At 42.8% G+C, this 21,535-nt stretch overlaps 1 protein-coding gene across 1 annotated transcript in view; it reads left to right on the top strand.

Annotated features, from left to right (window-relative positions):
- RGS7 (regulator of G protein signaling 7) overlaps positions 1–21,535 on the top strand; it is a gene marked incomplete at its 5' end in the record, with an annotated part of 513,767 nt that overhangs the window by 149,670 nt on the left and 342,562 nt on the right. The window lies entirely within an intron of this gene.

Raw genomic sequence — 21,535 nt, forward strand, 5'->3', positions numbered from 1 at the left:
AGAAAAAACCAATTGCAAACCCCGTATCTAGCAAAGGTCTAGTATCTAGAATACATACACAGAACTTAGAAAACTCAACGGTAAAAAAAGCAAACAGTACAATTAGAACATCAGCAAAGATGTGAAGAAGCATTTTGCCAAAGACACACAGGTGGCAGACAAGCACACGAAAATACGTCCAACACGATTATCCAGTAGGGAAATATAGATCAAAACTGCAGGGACACGTTGCTGCACACCTGTCAGGATGGTAAAATAGAAGAACCGTGGTCACACCAGTTGCTGGTGGGAATGAGGAGGAACGGAAAGACTTGGAGCAGCGTGTGGTGATATTAAATGGTCTCGTCATTTTGGGGAACAGATTTGGCACCTTAAAAAACTAAACATGCAACGAGTGTCCTGCTGGACGTTTCTCCGAGAAACGATACCATAGGTTCACACCAAAACCTAGACGCGGATGTCATAGGACCTTTATTCCGAACAGCTCCAAATGGGAAGCCCTCCCGACGTCCTTCAGCGGGGGGTTGGTTAAGCAGATTGCGGCACACCCGTACCACGGGCAACTTGGCAACGAAATGAAACAGGGGGCTGGTGTGGGCAGCAACCCGAATGACCCTTCAGGGAGTTATGCTCCGTGAAGACAGGCCAACGAAGAAGTGACGTGCTACGTGATTGCATTTACGTAACATTCTTGAAATGCCCACACTAGAGAGATGGAGAATAGATCAGTGGTTGCCAGGAGTTCAGGAGGGCGTGTGGTGAGGGGGAAGGGAGGGTGACTGTAACAGAGCCACAGGAGGAGTCCGGTGGGGATGGAAATGATGGAAATGCTCTGTGGCGTCACAGGATCGATGTTAATATCCTGATGGTCCTATGGTTTTGCAGATATTACCATTGGGGGAAACTGAGTAAAGGGTGCATGGTATCATTTCTTACAGCTGCATATGAATCTATGATTATCTCAAAATAAAAATCCTGATTAATCTATAGTAATTGGATGAATTGTTAAGAGGAAAAACCGAAACCCACGAATACATTGGAGACAACCACTTGCTGACTGATTTCCTTGATCTTACCTGATTTCTACCTCATCACGGGCCATTTCTTTTTCTTCGGGTGTGTTATCTCAGCCTTCTCAGCTGGGCTATGGGCCACCTGAGCACAAGGGCATGTCTTTTGTTGGCCTTTTGTCAGTATTCTCCGCAACATCTAACATAATGGAAGTGGGCCTCAACTGGGGCGCCTGGGTGGCTCAATGGATTAAGCCTCTGCCTTCGGCTCAAGTCGTGGTCTCAGGGTCTCAGGGTCCTGGGATCGAGCCCCACATCAGGTGCTAAGCAGGGAGCCTGCTTTCCCCTCTCTCTCTGCCTGCCTGTCTGCCTACTCGTGATCTCTCTCTCTCTATGTCAAATAAATAAATAAAATCTTAAAAAAAAAAAAAAGTGGGCCTCAATTAATGTTTTCGGCAGTTGGATAAAAAACCAAAATAGAGGGCATTGTCACAACGGCCCTGTTACCTCATTGAGTTAGAAATGTAAAATTAATTAACTTTGATAGTTTAAAGGATCATTTAAAAAAAGTAATGTAAAATTAAGAACAATAGGGTTTTTTAAAATTTCTTCACTGTGGGGAAAATGTAAGAGATAGATAAGGATGAAATGTGTAGAGCTGGTGCATTTGGTGGGTTTTCTTGACTGACAGTTTGAATTTCCACTGAATTTCTAAATATTCAAAGTATTTTTGTGTTTCTTCATATAATTTAAAACCATTTCTTTGAGGGATTATAGTAGGAAGGGATTCTTATCTTTCTAAGTAAGTAACTGACTTTTGAGGGAGATTAATTTACTACTTAAGGTCACACAGCAGTGTTGTCACAGAACCATGATGTCAGTCAGTACCAGTCCTCGGACTTTTTTCTGTTTCCCAAGACTGCCACTAAGGTGATTCTTACTGCTTCTGTTGCTGATTTATACTCTTAAACATGGAATGGAAGTCTGATCAAAGTCCAGCTCTACTTTATCCTCAGATAATGTTGTAATGCAGTCAGTGTGGTAGATTTTGATAGCTCATACCCTGGTGAGGATGAGGAACCTTTGCGTAGGCTCCTTTCCTCATTTCTCTGCTCTTGGGCAAATACCTAGAAGTAGGATCGCTGTACCATACAGGTAGTCATAATGAACTCTTTAAGGAAGAGACACACCATCTTCTAAAGTGTCTCTATAGTTTTCATTCTTGCCAGCAAAAAACATAAATTATAATTTCTGCACATTCTCATTAACATTTTCTATTGCTGTTGTTTTGATTACAGACATTCTAGTGTGTGCACAGTAGTACCTCCTTGTACTTCAACTGTGTCTCCCTCATGACTGGTGATGTTAAACCTCCTTTCACAAAGATTCCATGTGAATATTCGTAGCAGTGTTATTTATGGGAGCCAAAATTTGGGAAGAACTCGAGTGTCCATTCACTGGTGATGGATCAACAAAATGTGGTATTTTTTTTTTAAGTTTTATTTATTTTTTTGTGTTTGTGGGAGAAAGTGCACAGGTGGGTAGGAGGGGCAGAGGGAGAAGCAGACTCCCCACCAGGCAGGGAGCCTGATGCCAGACCGTCCCAGGACCCCAGGATCATGACCTGAGCTGCAGGCAGATGCTTAATCCACTGAGCCACCCAGGTGCCCCAAATGTGTTTTTTTTTTTTTTTATTATTTGCCAGAGAGAGAGAGAGAGAGAGTACACACAAGTAGGCAGAGAGGCAGGCAGAGGCAGCGAGAGAAGCAGGCTCCCTGCCAAGCAAGGAGCCCGATGCGGGACTCGATCCCAGGACCCTGGGATCATGACCTGAGCCGAAGGCAGCGGCTGAACCAACTGAGCCACCCAGGCGTCCCCCAAATGTGGTATATTGATCAAGAGTACTACTTGAAAAAAAAAGAAAAATGAGACAGTCTACTAATATGTTACAACATAGGTGAACTCAGAAAAATTATACAAAATGAAAGTAGAATATATATTGTATGATTTAATTTGTATGAATCTAGAAAAAGCAAACGTTAGACACAGAAAACACATTAGCAGTTGCCTAGGAGTGGTGATGGGTTGCAAACAAAACTCATGGGATGGAGGAAATTCTATAAAACTGAATCATGGTGATGGTCGCACACTATAGATTTCCCTAAAACAATTGAATTGTACACCTATGTGGGATGAATTTTAAGTTCACTTCAATAATGCTTAAATTAAACACAGTATGTACTCGGACACCTGGGTGGCTCAGTCTGTTAAGCTTCTGACTCCTGATTTTCCGCTCAGGGCATGATCTGAGGGTCGCTGAGGGTAGAGCCTGCTTAAGGTTCTCTCTCCCTCTGCCCCTCCCCCTTCAAAAAAATAACAAATAGAACCTTAAAAAATGTGCTGACTTTTTTTTTTAATTTAGTAATTTTTAATGGGAGTCTGTCCAAAATGCATGTGGTTATTTTTCATTTTTATTTAACTTACGACTGCCGTTGGAAACTGACCTTTGCCAAGATTCAACAGCACTGTTTTGTTGAAACTCAAAACAACAGACAAATCACAAAACATGCATTAAGGTCACAGAGATTGTTTTATTCATCTTTTTTTTTTTTCCCTGAATGATAAAATTTACTGTTTTGCATTACGGTTCTGTGAGTTTGCTCAAACATGTATAATGATAGAACCACAACCACAAGCAAGAGAGAGAATGGTTCCATCACCCCAATAAATTCCCTCGTATTCTGCTGTTATCGTCAGTACTTTTCAGGGCTCCCTGGAAATCTTTTTTCTGTTTTCTGTCCCTATAGTTTTGCCTTTCCTAGAATGTCTTATAGGTGAAATCACATATTATAAAGTCTTTTGAGTCTGGCTTCTTGTACTTAGTATAACACATTTGAAGTTTGTTCAGGTGTTCATGTATTAGTATTCTCTCCATTTTTTTTGCTGAGTCATACTCTGTTCTGTGGATGTACCATTGTTGATGAAGAGTCTTTGGGTTGTTTCTAGGTTTTTGAAATTATGAATAAATCTTGTATAAACTTCCAGGAACAGGTATTTGGGTGAGCATGAGTTTTTTGAGTAGGTGGGAATGATTTAATATCTAGTTCTTAACATTTTTTGTACATGTGTGGTTGGTGGGAGCCTTTTCTTTATTTTCTTAAATTATGTTCAATTAGCTGACATGTAATACATCATTTGTTTTTGATCTAGTGTTTAACAATTCATTAGTTGCGTATAACACCCTGTGCCCGTCACCACACATGCCCTCCTTAATACCCATCACCCAGCTACCCGATCCCCTCTCCTCCCTCCCTTCTGTAACCCTCAGTTTGTTTTCCAGTCCAGAGGCTCTCATGGTTTGTCTCCCTCTCTGATTTCTTCCCATTCCGTTTTCCCTCCCTTCTCCTCACTATTCCTTATGTACCATGTATGAGGGAAATCATATGATAATTATCTTTCTCTGCTTGACTCAGCATAACCCCCTCCAGTTCCATCCATGTCGATGCAAAATGGTGGGTGTTCATCCTTTCTGATGGCTGAGTAATATTACATTTGTTTATTATCCTTTCAAGATTTGTAAGGTCTATAGTGATGGTCCCTCCTCCCAACCCCCAATATTGGTGATTTGTTTCTTGTTTTTCTCTTGATCAAACTGACAAGACAGTTTGTCGATTTTACTGATTTTTTTTTTTTTTTAAAGAATGAGACTTTGATTTTCTCTATTGGTTTTCTGCTTTTGAGTCCATTGATTTGTCCTCTTAACAAATTCCTTCCTTCTCTTGTTTTTGGGTTTAATTTGCTCTTTTTTCCCCAGCTTTTAAGATAGAAACCTAGATTTTTTTTTCTTTCTTAATTTAAGTGTTAAATGGTATGGATTTTCCCCTAAGCAATGTCATGGATATATCCCACAATATTTAATATGTTTGGTTTTCATTTTTATTCAATTCAAAATATTTTCTAGGTTTCCTTCTGACTTTCATTGTTGTTGGTTCATGGTCATTAAGAAGCATGTTTATAAATGTCAAAACATCAAGGGGGCAGATTTTCCAGCTATCTTTCTGTTACTAATTTCTAGTTTAATTTTATTATGGTTAGAGAATTTGTATGATTGTAATTTATATGATTTCTTAATGTTTGTTTTATGTCCAGAATATGGTCCTGCTTTGTAATACCCCAAATGCACTTGGGAAGAGTGTGGGCTCCTCTGTTGTCCTAGAGATGTCGCTTTTGTCAGGTTGGTTGGTACCACTGATCAAGTCTTCTGTATTCTTACTTATTTATTATGTTGAAATCTCCCAAATACAACTGTGGATTTTTAAATGTCTTCTTTCAGTGCCATTAGTTTTTGCTTCATGGGTTTTGAAGCTCTTTTTTTCAGTGATCATAGAGATTTCATATTAAAATTACTTATTTAATTCATATTAAAATAGGAAATCCTACAGACAAGGAGAAACAATAGAATTGTCTATTGATTCCTCTTTAAGAAATTACTTTAAGGTGTACCTGGGGTGGCTCAGATGGTTAGGCATCTGCCTTTGGCTCAGGTCATGGTCTCCAAGTCCTGGCATCAGGCCCCATATTGGGCTCCCAGCTCAGCAGGGAGTCTGCTTCTCCCTCTCCCTCTGCCTCTCCCCCTGCTTGTACTTTCTCTGTCTTTCTTAAATGAATAAATAAATATATGAAAAAAAAGGAAGTTACTTTAAAACTTAGCTTCATGTGTAGAGGCAGCTGGTTGGCTAGGTTGGTTAAGCAGCCAACTTTTGGTTTGGCTCAGGTCATGGTCTCAGGTCCTGGGATCGAGCCCCCTACTGGGCTCCAAGCTCAGTGGGAAGTCTGCGTGTGGTTTCTATCTCTCCCTCTGCCCCTCCCCCTGCTGGTGCTCACGCACTCTCGTTCTTGCTTTCTCAAACCAATCTTTAAAAAATTATCTTTGGGGCACCTGGGTGGCTCAGTGGGTTAAAAGCCTCTGCCATCAGCTCAGGTCATGATCCCAGGGTCCTGGGATCGAGCCCCGCATCAGGCCCTCTGCTCAGCAGGGAGCCTGCTTCCCCCCCCCTTCTCTCCTCTTGCCTCTCTGCCTACTTGTGATTTCTGTCTGTCAAATAAATAAATAAAATCTTTAAAAAAAATTATCTTCATGCATAGACCAGTTTCTTTTGTTCTGTCCTTTAGATTGACTTGGTGGTTATCAGACTTTAAAGGTAAAAATCCTACGGGATTTTAGACTCAAATCAATGTGTACTTCATGGAGGATTTCAAGAGTCTATATACAAGGATACATTTTACTCTATTGACTTGTTTCTCATGTACTTACTTTAGAACCCAACCTCCTATAAAAATGTACCCGGACAATTTTTTTCTTTCTCCTTTATTATGCTTGGAAATATCCAAATTATAGGTTACTTTCTTAGCCAAATTTCTGTGAACTCCTTTTCCCCCTAGTTTATTAATCTGGGCTTCCATATCTCTTCAATCACATCTCTATCATGGCATCTGAAATCCTATTATTTTTGATCTATCTATGAACTTCCTTCCAGGAATAACTTAACCATCTGTTTCTCCATTGCTTGTCATAGCAACCTGACATGTGGTTATGTGTTTAGGGATTGTTTCTAAACAAATGGACGGATACATTAATGTCATTTTCTTTTATCTTCAACAGAGTGGCTAGGTAATTTATGTTTTCTTGGCTGTTGACCTCACTTAATAATTATGGAGTCATGATCCTTAGCAGAATATTTTACTCAATATATTTTTTTGCTGTTTAATTCATGAAGGCTGTTTATAATCTCTGAGTGCACAAATTATCTAGCCAGTTACTTGGTGACATCCGTTATTTCTTCCCTTTTCCCCTTTCTCTGTTGATTGGATGGAGAGTTGCATGGAGGTGCCTTAGCCATACTTGTAGCCAATGCCGATGGGCAGCTCCTCACTCCCATCATCCTTTGCTCTGTCCACCTGCTTTTACGAAGCAACACTATCACTTCTTCTAGCTACTGCTATCTCTTCCCTGAATGATGTCACAAATGTGCTTTGGTTTGAAGTTGCCTATGGGATGTCAAGTTCTTTGATGCCCTTTATATGTGAAGACCATACAGATGTAGAAAGAACCCTCCTCTTTCATTAATGTCCTACTTTTCCACATGGTTTGCATGTAGTTCTCTGATATCTTTCCATGTTTTTCTACGCATAACCTCTCCTTCCCACTCCCTAGTAGAATTCAGACAGGAGGGGCTCCTGGGTGACCCAATCGGTTAAACATCTGCCTTTGGCTCAGGTCATGATCCCAGGGTTCTGGGATTGAGTCCCACGTTGGGCACCCTTCTCAGTGGGGAATCTGCTTTTCCCTCTCCCTCTTCTTGCCACTCCTCTGCGCATGCGCTCTCTCTCTCTCTCTCTCTCTCTCTCTCTCTCTGACAAATAAATAAAATCTTAAAAATAAATAAAATTCAGACAGGAATATATCAGAAGACTAGACTGGAGGACAGCTTTAAACTCATAGAATCAGTCCTCTTCTCGCTCTTCTCAACAGGTTAGCTTTGTGCTTGACCCAGGTGGAGTCCTTCCTCGAGAGTGATTTTCCCTGCCAGGAGACTTTTCAGTACCCTACGTAGACAGACTGCCCACAGGCCTGACTCACCTGTCTTCCCCACAGACTGAGATGGCTCAGTTCCAGGCGTCTTCACAGCTGTGACAAAGGAAGCGTGGTTCATTGTACTTTGGGTATCTGCACAGCATATTTAGTTATTGCAAAAGGATGGGCTGGACCAGAAAGCTCCTAGTCTGTCCGCTGAGGTGGGGTGAAGGTGGCTGGGCCCGAGCCTTTTGCAGGTGCCGATAGTAGAAACCAACCACAACAGACAGCACACACTCAAATCACCCCGCAGTCATTGACGGTGCAAAAGGCACATGTGTGAAGTCCAAGGACTGGGAAGCCAATCGCATGGTTCACTTGTATGTCCAAGTGGGAAGGCGAGTGGTCTTTGGGTGCTCTCTACTAAAGAGAAGGGCGTGGCCAGCAGACTCACTTCTGAGTCTGGGCTTCAGGTTTTAGCTAAGGGACCAGCTGGTACTAGCAGAGGATTACCAAAATGAAAGCAAATGAGTGGGGACCAGAGCATGTATGCCTACCCTTAGCTGTTCCTTTTCTCGAGAGACATTTAAGGGAACCGAAATGGGCCAGGTGCTGTGTTACAAAGAAGCTCATTTAGAAGACCTGGCAAACTAAGGCTGGAGAATGGAATGCAAACTCAATTTCCAGAGCAGAGAAACCACACCAGAGTCAGGAGAGCAACCAACATAGCTCTGTGCTGATACCTTGGAAGTGTGAGCTGTCATCTAGAAAGCTTTCCCATCCATACTAACAGGGAGGGAGCCCCTGTTATATGCTGGGAGTTGTGTGTGTGTGTTAAATGTCCTATATGCATCATTTTATGCAATTCTCTCAACTGCCTGGTGAGATGCATGCTGTTTCCATTTTAAGAGTTGAAGAAACTGATCATTGGTCATACCTGGGACCAGTGGAGGATGATTTATTTTTCTTCGGATTCCTGTGGGGCTTCTGTAGCTTTTTACAAAAGAATGGGCCAGGCCTGAAAGGTCCGGGTCCTGTGTGCTGCCATGGAACAGGCGGGAGATGACGGAGTCGAGCCTGTCGCAGGGGCTGGTGACGGGGTAACGAAGTGCCTCGGTCAAGGTCCCGAAATTAGGTGACTGGAGGAGAGAGAAAGTCTCCAGCCCTGCTTTTCTTACCTGACAATGCCCTTGACTGTGTGGCTGTGACGTGTTGATCCTTGCTGGTCTGCTAAGACGTGGGGCTCCGTGTCCCCACTGGACATTCTCTATGCAGCAGTCTTTCAGAATCCTTATGCTTCCTGGCGTCCTTCTTCTGTGTTCTCCCGTAACGTCTTTTCGCTGTAGTATGGCTTCTTCTAGAGGTTCTGACTTTTCATTCCAATCAGCAGCTCTGGCTCTCCTGGAGGCTAAGAAACAAGATCATGGTAATAGCTGGTATTTTTTGAACAAGGGCTAATCTGGAAGGTTCTGTGCTAAGTCTTCTACATGTTTTATCTCATTTAATTCTTTTTTTTTAAAACAAATATACCAAGTTATTTATTTATTTATTTATTTATATTCTGTTCAGTTAGCCAACACATCATTCATTTCTGATGTAGTGTTCAGTGATTCATCAGTTGCGTATAACGCCAAGTGCCCATCACCACCAGTGCCCTCCTTAATGCTCATCACCCAGTCGTTACGCCCTCCCCACTCCCCTCCCTTCTGTAACCCTCAGTTTGGTTCCTGGCATCCGGTCTCTCATGGTTACTCTATGGTAGGGGTACTAGTCTCTGTTTCACACAGACTTTAGTTTTTAGAGCAGTTTTAGATTCACAGCAATATTCAGAGAAAGGTGCAGAATTTTTTCCTATACTCCCTGTCCCCATACATACATAGCCTCCCACAGGATTAGCATTCTCCACCAGCGGGGTACCTCTGTTACAGTCGGCGAACGTCCATTGACCTGTCCCTGTCACCTGAAGTCCATAGTTTCCATTAGAGTTCGCTCTTGGCGGTGTACATTCTATGGATTTAAACAAATGTATAATGACTATTCTCCACAATTACAGCATCATGTGGAATAGTTCCACTGCCCTAAAAAAGTCTCCTGTGTTCTGCCTATTCACTTCTCTCCCACTAACCTGTGGAAACCACTTAGCTTTCTACCGTCTTCAGAGTTTCACCTCCTCTGGAATGTGACGTGGTTAGACTCACACACTCTGTAACCTTCCCAGATTGGCGGCTCTCACTTAGCAATATGCATTTTAGTTTACAGAGGTACTATTCTTCCCAATTTACAGATGAAAAAAAGTAGAGTCTGTAAAAGCTGAACGACTTGCCTGGGATTACACAAAAATCGAGTGGCAGATGTGTCTGACTTCAGAGCTGGAGGGCGCTGCTGACTCCCTGTGCCCCCCTCGGAATGATCCTGGAAAGGATTCATGTTCAGTTGGTAACAGAGTCAGGAGCTTCAACTTCAAACCCATTCTCTTTCTCAGATGAGGTGTTCCTTTAATAGAAGAGGGATTATAGAGCTAGAAATCTTTTTCCCTGCTTGGAAACCCTGCACCACACCCAGGCTCTTCTCTGTGGAGATCTGTTTGCGGTGTTGCAGTTCCTCGTGGTTGCCATGCAACAAGAAATGGGTATTGAGGAGGATTTCTCATAGATGATGCTCTGGGACTAATTGTTATTTTAAGGGAGAACAAAACATGTATACACACTTTATGTTACTCTGTTTATTTTTCACTTTCTGTATTGACCAAAAATTTTAGTAATCTTATCCACCTCGTATGTGAACCGCGGTGGTTGGGCGGATGACTGTGAATTATGTGTGACCTCATAACGTTTTATTATTTCCCTATTATCATAATGTTGGATTATTATTTAACATCTCATATAATGAACGGCATCTCCTCAACTAGATGTTAGGACCCCTGAAAGTCAGGAAATGTATCTGCGTATCTTATATTTCTTTATAGCCCTCATGGCGCCCATCAGCGTGTATCATGTGAGTACGATTTAATATATGTTTGCTAGTTAACCTATCACTAAAACTGAATTGTACGAATAACATACCATACAAAGAAGGAGCTCTTGGCAGCTTATTTCTTCTGAGTCAGCAGACTGTGATGTCCTGTTTTTCCGGAGTTTGGAGGAGACTGGGAGTACTATGTCTTTTAGATAGAATGTAAATCATTAGAATTTCTTTCGGTAATTACTGTACTGAGGGAAACTCTGGGTCACATGCTGTCCGTCTGAGTCTGTGTGGTAATGAATCGTGGGTTTGTAGAGATTTAATCCATGGTGAGATTATCAATAATGAAAGGCCCTTGTATCTAGAATGGGATTTGCCTGCCTACAAGACCGTGCTTCCTTGTGGCTGCCTTGTCCTAGTATGTCAAATGGAAGCGCTCAATAGCCCTATACTTGCCCGTATTTGGTGCTGCCATGACTCATAACATTGACTGAGGATACATCACCTCATCAACCAGAGTTTTTGAGAATCTACAAAGCCCTAGACATGTGTTAAATTCTAAGACTGTGTCTGTGAACAGATCAGGCATGTTCCCACCCTCACACAGCTTATGGCTCAGTGGAAATGTAGCCAGGGAAGCAGTGCGCTGGAAGGCGATTAGCGTGTGTCTTCAGGCTGAGCTACGGTGGAGCAGGCACCTTTAGTGAGCCCTGACGAGATAGAAGTCGTGTGGGCGCATATCAGTCTTCCCCCAGGAAATATAACCGTTGCACAAGTAATGGTCAAATTGGCGATGAATAAAACGTTTACTTCTGGGGTGTCTCGCTGGCTTAGTCGATTGAGAGTCTGACTCTTGAGTTCAGCTCAGGTCATGATCTCAGGGCGGTGAGACCGAGCGCCATGTTGGGCTCCGCGCTCAGCTCAGAGTCTGCTTGTCCCTCTCCTTCCTCCCACTTGCTCTCTCTCTCTCTCTCTCAAATAAATAAAATCTTTTTTTAAAAGTTTATTGCTGTGATTCCTAACATCTGGTGTGAATACATGGCATTGTTCCCACCTCAGGACCATTGCACGTGTTCTTCCCTCTGCACCAGATGCCCTCACCAGGCCCTTTGCGTGCTGACTCCTTATCACTCCAGGCTGACATGTTGCCTCCTCAGACAGGCCATCCGTGGTCAGCTCTGGGAATAGGCTTCCTCTCGGTTACTTTTTGACAGGATCGGATGTTCCTTCTTTCACAGACCCTTTCATTTTCTCTTCCCTGATGGTTACAGGCGTCTTTCTCCCTTCACTAGAACGTAAGCTCCTTGAGAGGATGCGCTTGTCTGTATTGCCCTCCGCTGTTTTGTCCTAGTCAGAGTGTGTCGATCATTTAGCTCCATGCCTCAGTTTGGTGAGTCAGTGACCTGCTGGCTTTACGCGTCACCATTTTAGAACGAGAAAGGTAGAGACGCATAGAGTTTTTTCCGTTGGAGAGTGCCTTCTGTCCAATTTCAGTATTTCTCAAAGGAGGGAAACGGCACAGGAGGCTACCAGAGGAGCCCACCATCCTGGGAATTCGCTCTCCTGAGTTTCCCTCAGGTCATACAGCTTCAGAGTTGAGACTGTTTTCCTCATAAAATTGATCGTAGAGTTAGTCATATCCGAGGCGCACTCTATCCTGTAATGGGGAGACTGTGGAGTGTGTGAGCTTTGACTACCCGACGTGCAGCCCCTTTGTGTCTTTTTGTAAACTACAAGCCTCAATCCCCTGTTCCCTGCCCCATTGGTTGAGCATAAATCTCATACACTCCTCCTGACTTTAGAGCCCTCAGCCAATTAGAAACGTTGATCTGACTCTTCTAGGTCGTTAATGTTGGTCCAGAGATGGGGGAGGGTGAAATGAGCCCTCGAAAGACACTGACTCAGAAATAACTCAGCATTCTTTTCTTCCATCCTAGACATGCGCTTGGAAACAGGTAATCAAACTAAAATCCGTAGTTTTATAACAGTATTCAGGGCAGCTGTAGTCTTCCCAAAGCTCTCCTCCTGGATAGATAACCCCTTTCAAGGGGGTTTCTGTAGCTTATATATCTTATCTTAGGAGAATATTCAAGTCTGCCTGAGCTCAGCAGGTGATCCCTTCACAGCCTTATCCGCATATCTTCAAAGGACAGTAGGATAACAAAGGGAGCTGGGGTCAGGCTGCCTGGCATTCCTGGGCCAGAGTCAAAGGTCCAGTTGTAAAACGTAATAGTGATGGTTCTTGCCTTATCCTGGTAGTACATATTTTATAGCACAGACTAAATAAGATAATTACGTGTAAATCACTTAAGATAATTCCTGGTAAAGGATTGCTGTTCTTTTTTTTTTAAGTATATTTATTTATTTTTGCAAGAGAAGGAGAGAGAGAAAGAGCAAGCGTGTATGCACGAGTCAGGGGAGGGGCAGAGAGAGAAGCAGGACCCCCATGACTTGGGGGCCCGATGTGGGACTCGATCCCAGGACCCTGGGCTCATGACCTGAGCTGAAGGCAGACAATTAACTGACTCAGCCACCCAGGCACCCAAGGGTTGCTGTTCTTTAAATGTTAGTTGTTTTTATGTATCCACTATGCCTCTTCGCTAAATGGGTCACTAAGAAGGACACATAAAATCCCTATTTCAACGGCTTGTTTATGGCTGTTCTTCTCCCCTGCAGGGCCACTTTCTCATCCTCCCCAACTATCACCCCCTCACTAAATAAAATTCAGCCATTCTTAAGCATCTGATCTTTCCATGTTTAAATTTACCGACAGCTTACGCCTCTCTGCCTCCTCTGTCGCGGATTCCTGCCACCGCGTGGCTTGGCACACTCCCGTCTCTGAATTTTCACATTTCCCTACTGCCCTCTTACCGTACTTACCACCCTCTGCTGGCATTTGCCACTGGGGCAGCATCCACGTTTCTTCTCAGACGGCAAGCACATTGAGGTCTGTGAAAAATCCCTAGTCCTGAACCAAAGCCGGTCTTCTCCCCGGAGAGGACTCTTCCACACGCGTGGTGTCTGGAAGGCCACCCAAGGGGCAGTGAGTGAGGAATCCGACACTCACTCAGCTAGATGAGTCCCCACCACACTGGTGACGGTCAGAGAGTCTCCGCTGTGGCGCCTAATTAGTCTCCCTCTCCTTTCTTCTACTGTTTGCTTGTAGTGATGGTATCAAGGTGCTAGAGCATCTTACAAGCCACTGATGTGCAACAGGAGACAAGAATGCCTTCTTCTCGCGGTCTGCCTTCTGATATTCTCTGTAAATTAGAGTCCAGAAACACATAGGAAACATGGTGCCTTTCAAATACACTGAAAATTTGTTCTTCAGCGTCCACGGAACCACCCGATAGGACCGGTCTTCCTGTTGACGGGAAAGCTATGGAGAAGGAAGGAGTTGCCCTCGTGTAACGACCTCTCCGCTTACTTTGTGAAAAGAGTTCACGACTGCGATAAAGTTCTAGCTTCGGTCCACCACCATCTAGCGGGTTTCCTGATGTGTAAAATGGGAATTAGTGATGGCCCCACCTAACGGTGCTTTATGGATTAATTAAAATACTTCATACAAAGCTCTTGGCCCAGTGGTAATGAGGGTGGTTGAGTTGAGATCTCAGAAACAGAAGTGTCCCTTGGGTGTGCTGTGCAGTGCCTTCCATTCTCATCAGCATTGATGGCTCATTCTGATTCTGTGGCTTTGAACAAATCGGTGTCTTCCCTGGTATTGGGAATAAAAGAAACTTTGGGGCCACTTTGCAAAGTAAATTTGGGCAAAACAAAGATTCGCTATCCTAAAGTGGCCTCTTGCTTTCTCCCTCTGATTGTAACACATAGAAACTGCTTTTCTGGAACATGGCTAAAGCCAGGAGACACTTCCATATCAGATTTTCAATTTTCCCAACATGGTACCTGAAGGAATGCCCCAAGCTCACCGTTTTTTCTAGAACCTGGATACCGTCTTTTTAATTTCTTAGGATCACTACAAATGGTGGGCACGTCCTTCATGGAGTCATGGAAAAGCATTGAAAACATATTATTAAAAGTTTATATTTTTCCTTTGGTTTCCCTTCAGTGGAGCAAGTGCTGGAATTCTTATTACATATGAAGTCAGTGCCTTTGGGAATAATTTGCCCCTTACAGAGTCAGACTCTCTGTATACTGTGGGCGTCGGGTTAAAACTGACTCAGAAACATAAGCAATATTTTCTAATTCATCGTTGCTCCAGGATAAATGTGAGTCAGTGTTGTGGCTGAGTATGTTCTGGAAGGATGGGAACGTGGACCCCTGTGGCCCAGGACTGTAAACGGGGATTCTCCAGCTTGGCTGGTAGAAGAGCAGTGGGGGGTGGGGGGGGGCCAAAAATCGTGCAATTTCAAATTACCATTAAATACCTAACTTAAAGCCAAATACCCACTTTTCTCTCCCCGACTAATCAACCACACTTCCTGTATGCTCTGAGGTAAAAACTGCTGGCTATCAAATTCCTCAGACATTTCTATACATTATGATACTTGATATTCATGGCAACCCTGTAATGTAGGTGAGACAGGCCTCATTATTTATTTGTAAAGAAAAGGAAAGGAAGAGTCAGGTGATGAAAGTATCAAAATTCACTGAAGAAGTGAGCTACAGGAGAGGCCCGAGTGCGTAGTCCACACCGCGGTTCAAATCCTGGATCTGCCCCGTAGGATGGTGGTTTTTGCCAAGGGATATAAAACCTCAGCTTATTAATCTGAAAAATGAAGATATTAATAGTCTTCGTGTATGCTTTATTATAAGGAATATAATTTGGAAGCTAAATTTAATATGCCAGGGTGGTCTAATAATCTCTAAAGGAAAAAAATTGCAATGGCCTATTTATGCCTCCCTTTCTAGGACCACATAGTAATACCAAGCAAATTCCTGGGCTCCATTTTATTGCAGTAATTTGACAGAAAGAAGTTCTGGTTGTTACATTCCTTTTTTTTTTTTTTTTTTTTTTTTAAGATTTTATTTACTTGAGTGAGAGAGAGAGAGCATGAGAGGGGAGAGGGTCAGAGGGAGAAGCAGACACCTCGCTGAGCAGGGGGCCCGATGCAGGACTTGATCCCGGGACTCCAGGATCATGACCTGAGCCAAAGGCAGTCGCTTAACCAGCTGAGCCACCCAGGCGCCCCGTAACATGTATTCTTAAAGTTGCCTCCCTTTTGTGTTCTTTAAGAGTATTATGAATTCTGGAAAAACAAAACAATAACAACAGGAAATAATAGCACAGTTACCGGTAAATAACTCTACTGTTTCTTGCATTCTCTCTGAACTTTGGAAAATAAAATTTCCTTCCCTGCTGATTTTGTTCTTATCCATTTGACAGAAACAGATGACTCATTTCTCAAGGTTTGAAGATGGCAATGATAAAAGTTTTCATGGTCATCAGTGAATTAGCTGACATCAAAATCAAGGCTGAGTTCAGACACACAAGCAGATTTGCTGTGTCCTTGGGTTGTCGGTTCAAAACCTGACTAATTCTATCTAATGTGAGTCCAACTTGCTGCCCATATATCATTAAACTATGGGTAGTACCTTATTTTTAGTCAGTTAAAAAAAAGACACAAATATCAATAACTGTATCCTGTTCTTGGTCCTCCTCTTCTCATCAAGTATTGGATTTTAAGATACTATTTTTTCTGCGAGTTACTGCCATTATTTAAAATCTAAATATGATACATCTTTTTATTTTACCATTTTAATCTTTCTATTTGCCTTCTCCTACCACAGTCAGTGTGTTCATTTATTCAAAAGCATCATCAGCGATGTCAGAAAAGACCTTGGACTCTAGGTTGCCACATAAGCTGTTCCCTTCTTTTGAATTAATAACTTGGCAGAAACAGAAAACAGAAGATAAAACCAGCAAGTATCTTCACAGCACAGAAGCGATTGTATGATCAGTGGGGACAGTGGAAAAACAGCTTCTAGGGCAGCGGAGTCCTGGTGGAGAAACCCTAGTTTGCTAAGGGCTCTTCTGAGATAAGCTCAGTAAGCTTTCTATGCCACAATTTTCCACTTGTTAAAGGTACTTTTTACTGGGTTGCTAAGTGGGACATTTCACGAAGACCACATACACAAAAGCTACACAATTTTTAAAAAATATTTTATTTATTTATTAGAGAAAGGGAGAGGGAACACAAGCTGGGGAGCGGGAGAGGGAGAAGCAGATGCCCCACCCAGCAGGGAGCCCCACGCAGGACTGGATCCCAGGATCCTGGGATCCCGACCTGAGCCACCCAGATGCCCCCTAAATCTGTATAATTTTGAAAGAAATCCATTGGGGCTGGGGGGACCATGTAGTCAACCCATTTGTCTACAGATGCATTAGCTTTGACTGCGTTTTTCTCACCTACTGAACTGAGTAATTAACAAATTGATACAAAGTTCTTTTTTTTTAAAATATTTTATTTATTTATTTGATAGGGAGAGGGAGAGATTGCAAGTAGGCAGAGAGGCAGGCAGAGAGAGAGGGAGAAACAGGCTCCCCGCTGAGCAGAGAGCCCAATGTGGGGCTCACACCCAGGACTCTGGGATCATGACCTGAGCCGAAGGCAGAGGCTTTAACCCACTGAGCCACCCTGGTACCCTGATATAGAGTTCTTTAAATTAACTAATTATTCTGATGAACATATGGAGGAAGCTGGAATCCTTCCCATTTCATTTACCTGTGTTGTTTGTGGGTTAGGTATCGAAATAATCCATTTCTTAAAACACCCAAGCTGTTTCCGCATGTAGCTCTATGATGGGTTTTATAAAGTAATTTGATAACCTCTAGAATTCACTTAGCACTATTAAACTAACCTCCAGAGGATTTTGGAATCATGTCATATTGTGATTATAGATTTACATTCATATTTAAACTGTCATATTTTATTTCATGGAACCATGGCTCATAGTAATGCTCAGTAAATATGTGCTGAATGAACGTACAGGTGGGTAAATGAAGGAAACATTCACAAGAGTTAAAAGAACAGAGTTGTGGACGTCGCTAAGATTAAGTGGCTGCATCTCAGATGAGTCATTGGCACAAGGGGAATTACCTCTCACTTATGGGATTATGAGAATGAGAAAATGAGAAAAAACTTTGGAAACCATTAAGAACTCTATGCAAACATAATGCGATGCTTTATTTAGTATGGTTACATTGGATTTTTCCAACATTATGAGAAAAAGACATGTTTGATGAATGAAATTTCAAGGCCTTCACCTATTTAGGTAGCATTAAAAATAACTAATTTGGTGGAAACATTTCTAAAATATAGTACCTGTCTCTTTCTTTTATTAAACAGAACATAATGAGCATGATTTAACCTCATTTTAATGACTCATGGCTATTAGTACAAAGTGGGCTGCAAAGGAGCGATTTTTGTCTTGATTATTAAAGTTGAGAGAAGGGATGGCGTCTGTATCCAGTGGCCCCAGCCTTCTTACTTTGCCTAATTAGGTTATTCCTATCACCTGTCACTTCTCACTATCCTAAAAAGATGACATTATTGCTTCTAATCTTGAGTTCTCCGTAGGCTTGGTTGAGATCAGATTTAACAGGAGAAAACAGGAATCTAAGCCTGTTAAGAGACCTTTTGGTTTACATAAAATGCAAAATAAATAATTCCTCCCCCGTCCCCTAACTGGAGTGGTTCTGTGCTCCAATGGGAGAGTGAACCTTCCCCACTGCATGGGCCAAGCCACTCTGATGACGTTGCATATTGGCCCTCATTTGTCACTGCCGGCCTGACTGCTCGGTGGCGTGGTAGACTGGCACAGGAATCATAAACTTTATACCTCACACCACAGTGCCTCACATACCCAGTGCATTTAAAATAAATGTCTGTTTTGGGGCGCCTGGCTGGCTCTGTCAGGGGGAACCTGTGACTCTTGCTCTCAGGGCTATGAGTTCAAGCCCCACACTGGGCCTAGGGCCTACTGAAAAGAAATAAATAAATAGCTTTTAAAAAAAAATAAATGTTTCTAGAAATAAGGGCATCTTTTCAGGTTGGTTGCAAAGTTGTCTAGAATTAAACTCTATTAAAAGGTGATTGTTTCTGATTATAATATTCAGGGATGATTCATGAACACTTCACTTTTCAAAGGACATTTTTTGAAAGACATTATCCATGTGATTACGAAAAGAGGGAGGTGAGAGAGAAAGGAATATAAATGAAAATTAAATTTATTCATTATTTCAAACCTCTGGAAATTAATTGAAAGCAAAGCCTGAGTCGTTGCTGAAGCATAAATAGGGCCCCTGACGCTCATTGTGATGAGGAATTGGCCTGTCAGGGGAATTCCAGAAAACCTGTATGTGAGGATACTGCTGTTGTGGGTGTCAGTTAGCTCGTGCTGATGAGCCTGCCTGCCTTCCTTCCTTCCTTCCTTCCTTTCTTTTTTTTAAAGATTTTTAAATTTGTTTGAGAGAGAGCATGGCGGGGGCGGGGGGAGCATGAACGGGGAAGGGGCAGAGGGAGAAGAACACTCCCCACGGAGCAGGGAGCCCACGCAGGGCTCCATCCCAGGACCCCAGGATCATGACCTGAGCTGAAGGCAGATGCCTAACCGACTGAGCCACCCAGGCATCCCTGATGAGCCCTTCTGAAATGAGAGCCTCATGGTAACTGTCCAACAGTCATTGCAGAATTTCATTAGGGATGTCACTGAGAGACCAGCGGAGAGTTGGGTATATTCCTTACTGTTGTAGCTACTCATTCTTAGCTGAGCTAATGCCCAAGCAGCACACATATACACACATCCATGCACTGTCACATTCACACACACATTTGGTTAAAAAAAGACTCTTAAGAGGCACCTGGTGGTCATTGGGTTAAGTGTGTGCCTTCGGCTCAGGTCATGATCCCAGGGTCCCGGGATCGAGCCTTGCATCGGGCTCTCTGCTCCACAGGAAGCCTGTTTCTCCCTCTCCCACCTCCCCCTGCTTGCGTTCCCTCTCTCGCTGTGTCTCTCTGTGTTAAATAAGTAAATAAAATCTAAAAAAAAAAGACTCGAATTTTTTTAAGGAGCATAGAATTAAGGAGTATATTCATGTACGTATATATGTATGTATGGTTTTATATATCAATTTCTTATGAACATGTATAACATATTTCTGTGTGTGTCTATGTATAGTTTCCTATAGCTACAAAACAAATGACCACAAATTTCCTAGCGACTTAAAGCAACACCCACTTATTATCTCTCAGTGTCTGTGGCTTAAAAGGCCAGGAGTCTGGGGACAGCTTACCCGGTTCCTTTGGTCAGGGGCTCACAAGACTGAAAGCAAGACATCCTCTGGGCTGCGTTCTTATCTGAAGGCTTCGTTAGGAAGGGGTCTGCTTTGAAGGTCCCTCAGGTCGTTTGCACCACTCACTTCCTTTACGCTGTGGAACGCATGGCAGTTTGCTTCTTCTAAGCCCCCGATGGAGAGAGAACATTTGCTGCTTCAAGTCTCTGACCTCTAGATGCTTTTAAAAGGTCAGGTCCATACAGGATACTCTCCCTTCTGATGAACTCAAGAGGCACGTTAACGACATCGGCAAAATCCCTTAACCTTTGTGACCCAGCCTAACGCAGTAATGGGGGTGACATCCCTTCACATTGGCTGTATTCTGTGGGCCGGAAGGAGGTGGCAGGTTCAGCTAACACTGAAGAGGAGGGGACTTTGTATCGATAAAGGTACAGATTACAGTAACTATCCTATTCTTGGCTCTCCTCTTCTTGTTAAGGATTGGATTTTAAGATATTATTTTTTCTGTGAGCAAATGTCATTATTTCAAATCTGAATATAGTACATCTTTGTATTTTACCAGTTTAGTCTTCATATTTTGCTTTTTCCTTGTCAAAGTCAGTGTGTTCATTCATCCAAAAGCAAAATCAGCGATGGCAGGGAAGACATGAGACTCTAGATTGCCACATAAGCTGTGCCTTTTTTTTTTTTTAATTAACAACTTAGCAGGATCAGAAAACAGAAGATAAAACCAGCAAGTATCTTGACAGCACAGAAGTGATTGTATAATCGGTGGGAACAATGGAAAAATAGCTTCCAGGGCAGCTGAGTCCTGGTGGGGAAACCCTAATTTGCTAGGGGCTTATATATGTGTATATATATAAACGCACATTTCCTAGAGAAATTTCTGTCCTTCCGTGAATTTGATCGGAATAGGTATCTTTGGTATTTTCCATGAGTCATAGGCAGTATTTTGTTTCTCTTTTCCTTCAGTCTTCTCATCCAGCTCATCAAACAGTACTGGATTTTATGTCTGAAACATATCACAAATGTATCCCCCTCACCCCACGTACATCCCCAGGACCTTTGTGCAGGCCTCGTCTTCCACATGGGCTGCACTCCTGTCTCTGTCTCCCATCATTCCTTGCAGAATTGGACATAGAAAGTAAAGTAGGTCCTGTTGCAATCGATGCCTGAAACTCTCATGGGTTGCCAGTGCATTGAGGGTAAAATCTAAGCTCCTTATAATGGTTGAAGGTCTGTATTGGTTACTGTTATATTATCTGCAAATAATAGAAACCCCAGATTGACAAATACATTTTATTTCTCCCACAAAAGTCTTGAAGCATACAGTCCAAGGCTCTGTTGCAAGAATTTTTCAATTGCCCACCCTTCCCCCAGCTCCCACACCATACCACCCTAGGGCATGGCCCTGGTTCTCTCTGCCCAAGGCAACATTTGGATAACAGCAGGATATAGGAAGGGACAAAACAAAAGGAGATTCAAAGCATGTATCTTGTATTGGTGTGCATAGCTCTTGGATGATGTCCCGCAACATTTTTATTTATATCATATTGGTGAGAACTTAGGCACCGGGCCCTACCTGACCTCAAGGAAAGCTAGACAGTGTGATGCTTATCCTGGGTGTCCGCGTGCTCAGCTAGACGTTGATTATCTTTGTTACAATGAAAGATGGGGAGAACACATAATGGAGGAAATCCAACAACCTTTGCTTTAGTGTGCCTCTGGCCA

The sequence above is a fragment of the Martes martes genome (genome assembly GCF_963455335.1).
Source record: "Martes martes genome assembly, chromosome: 15".
NCBI lineage: Eukaryota > Metazoa > Chordata > Mammalia > Carnivora > Mustelidae > Martes > Martes martes.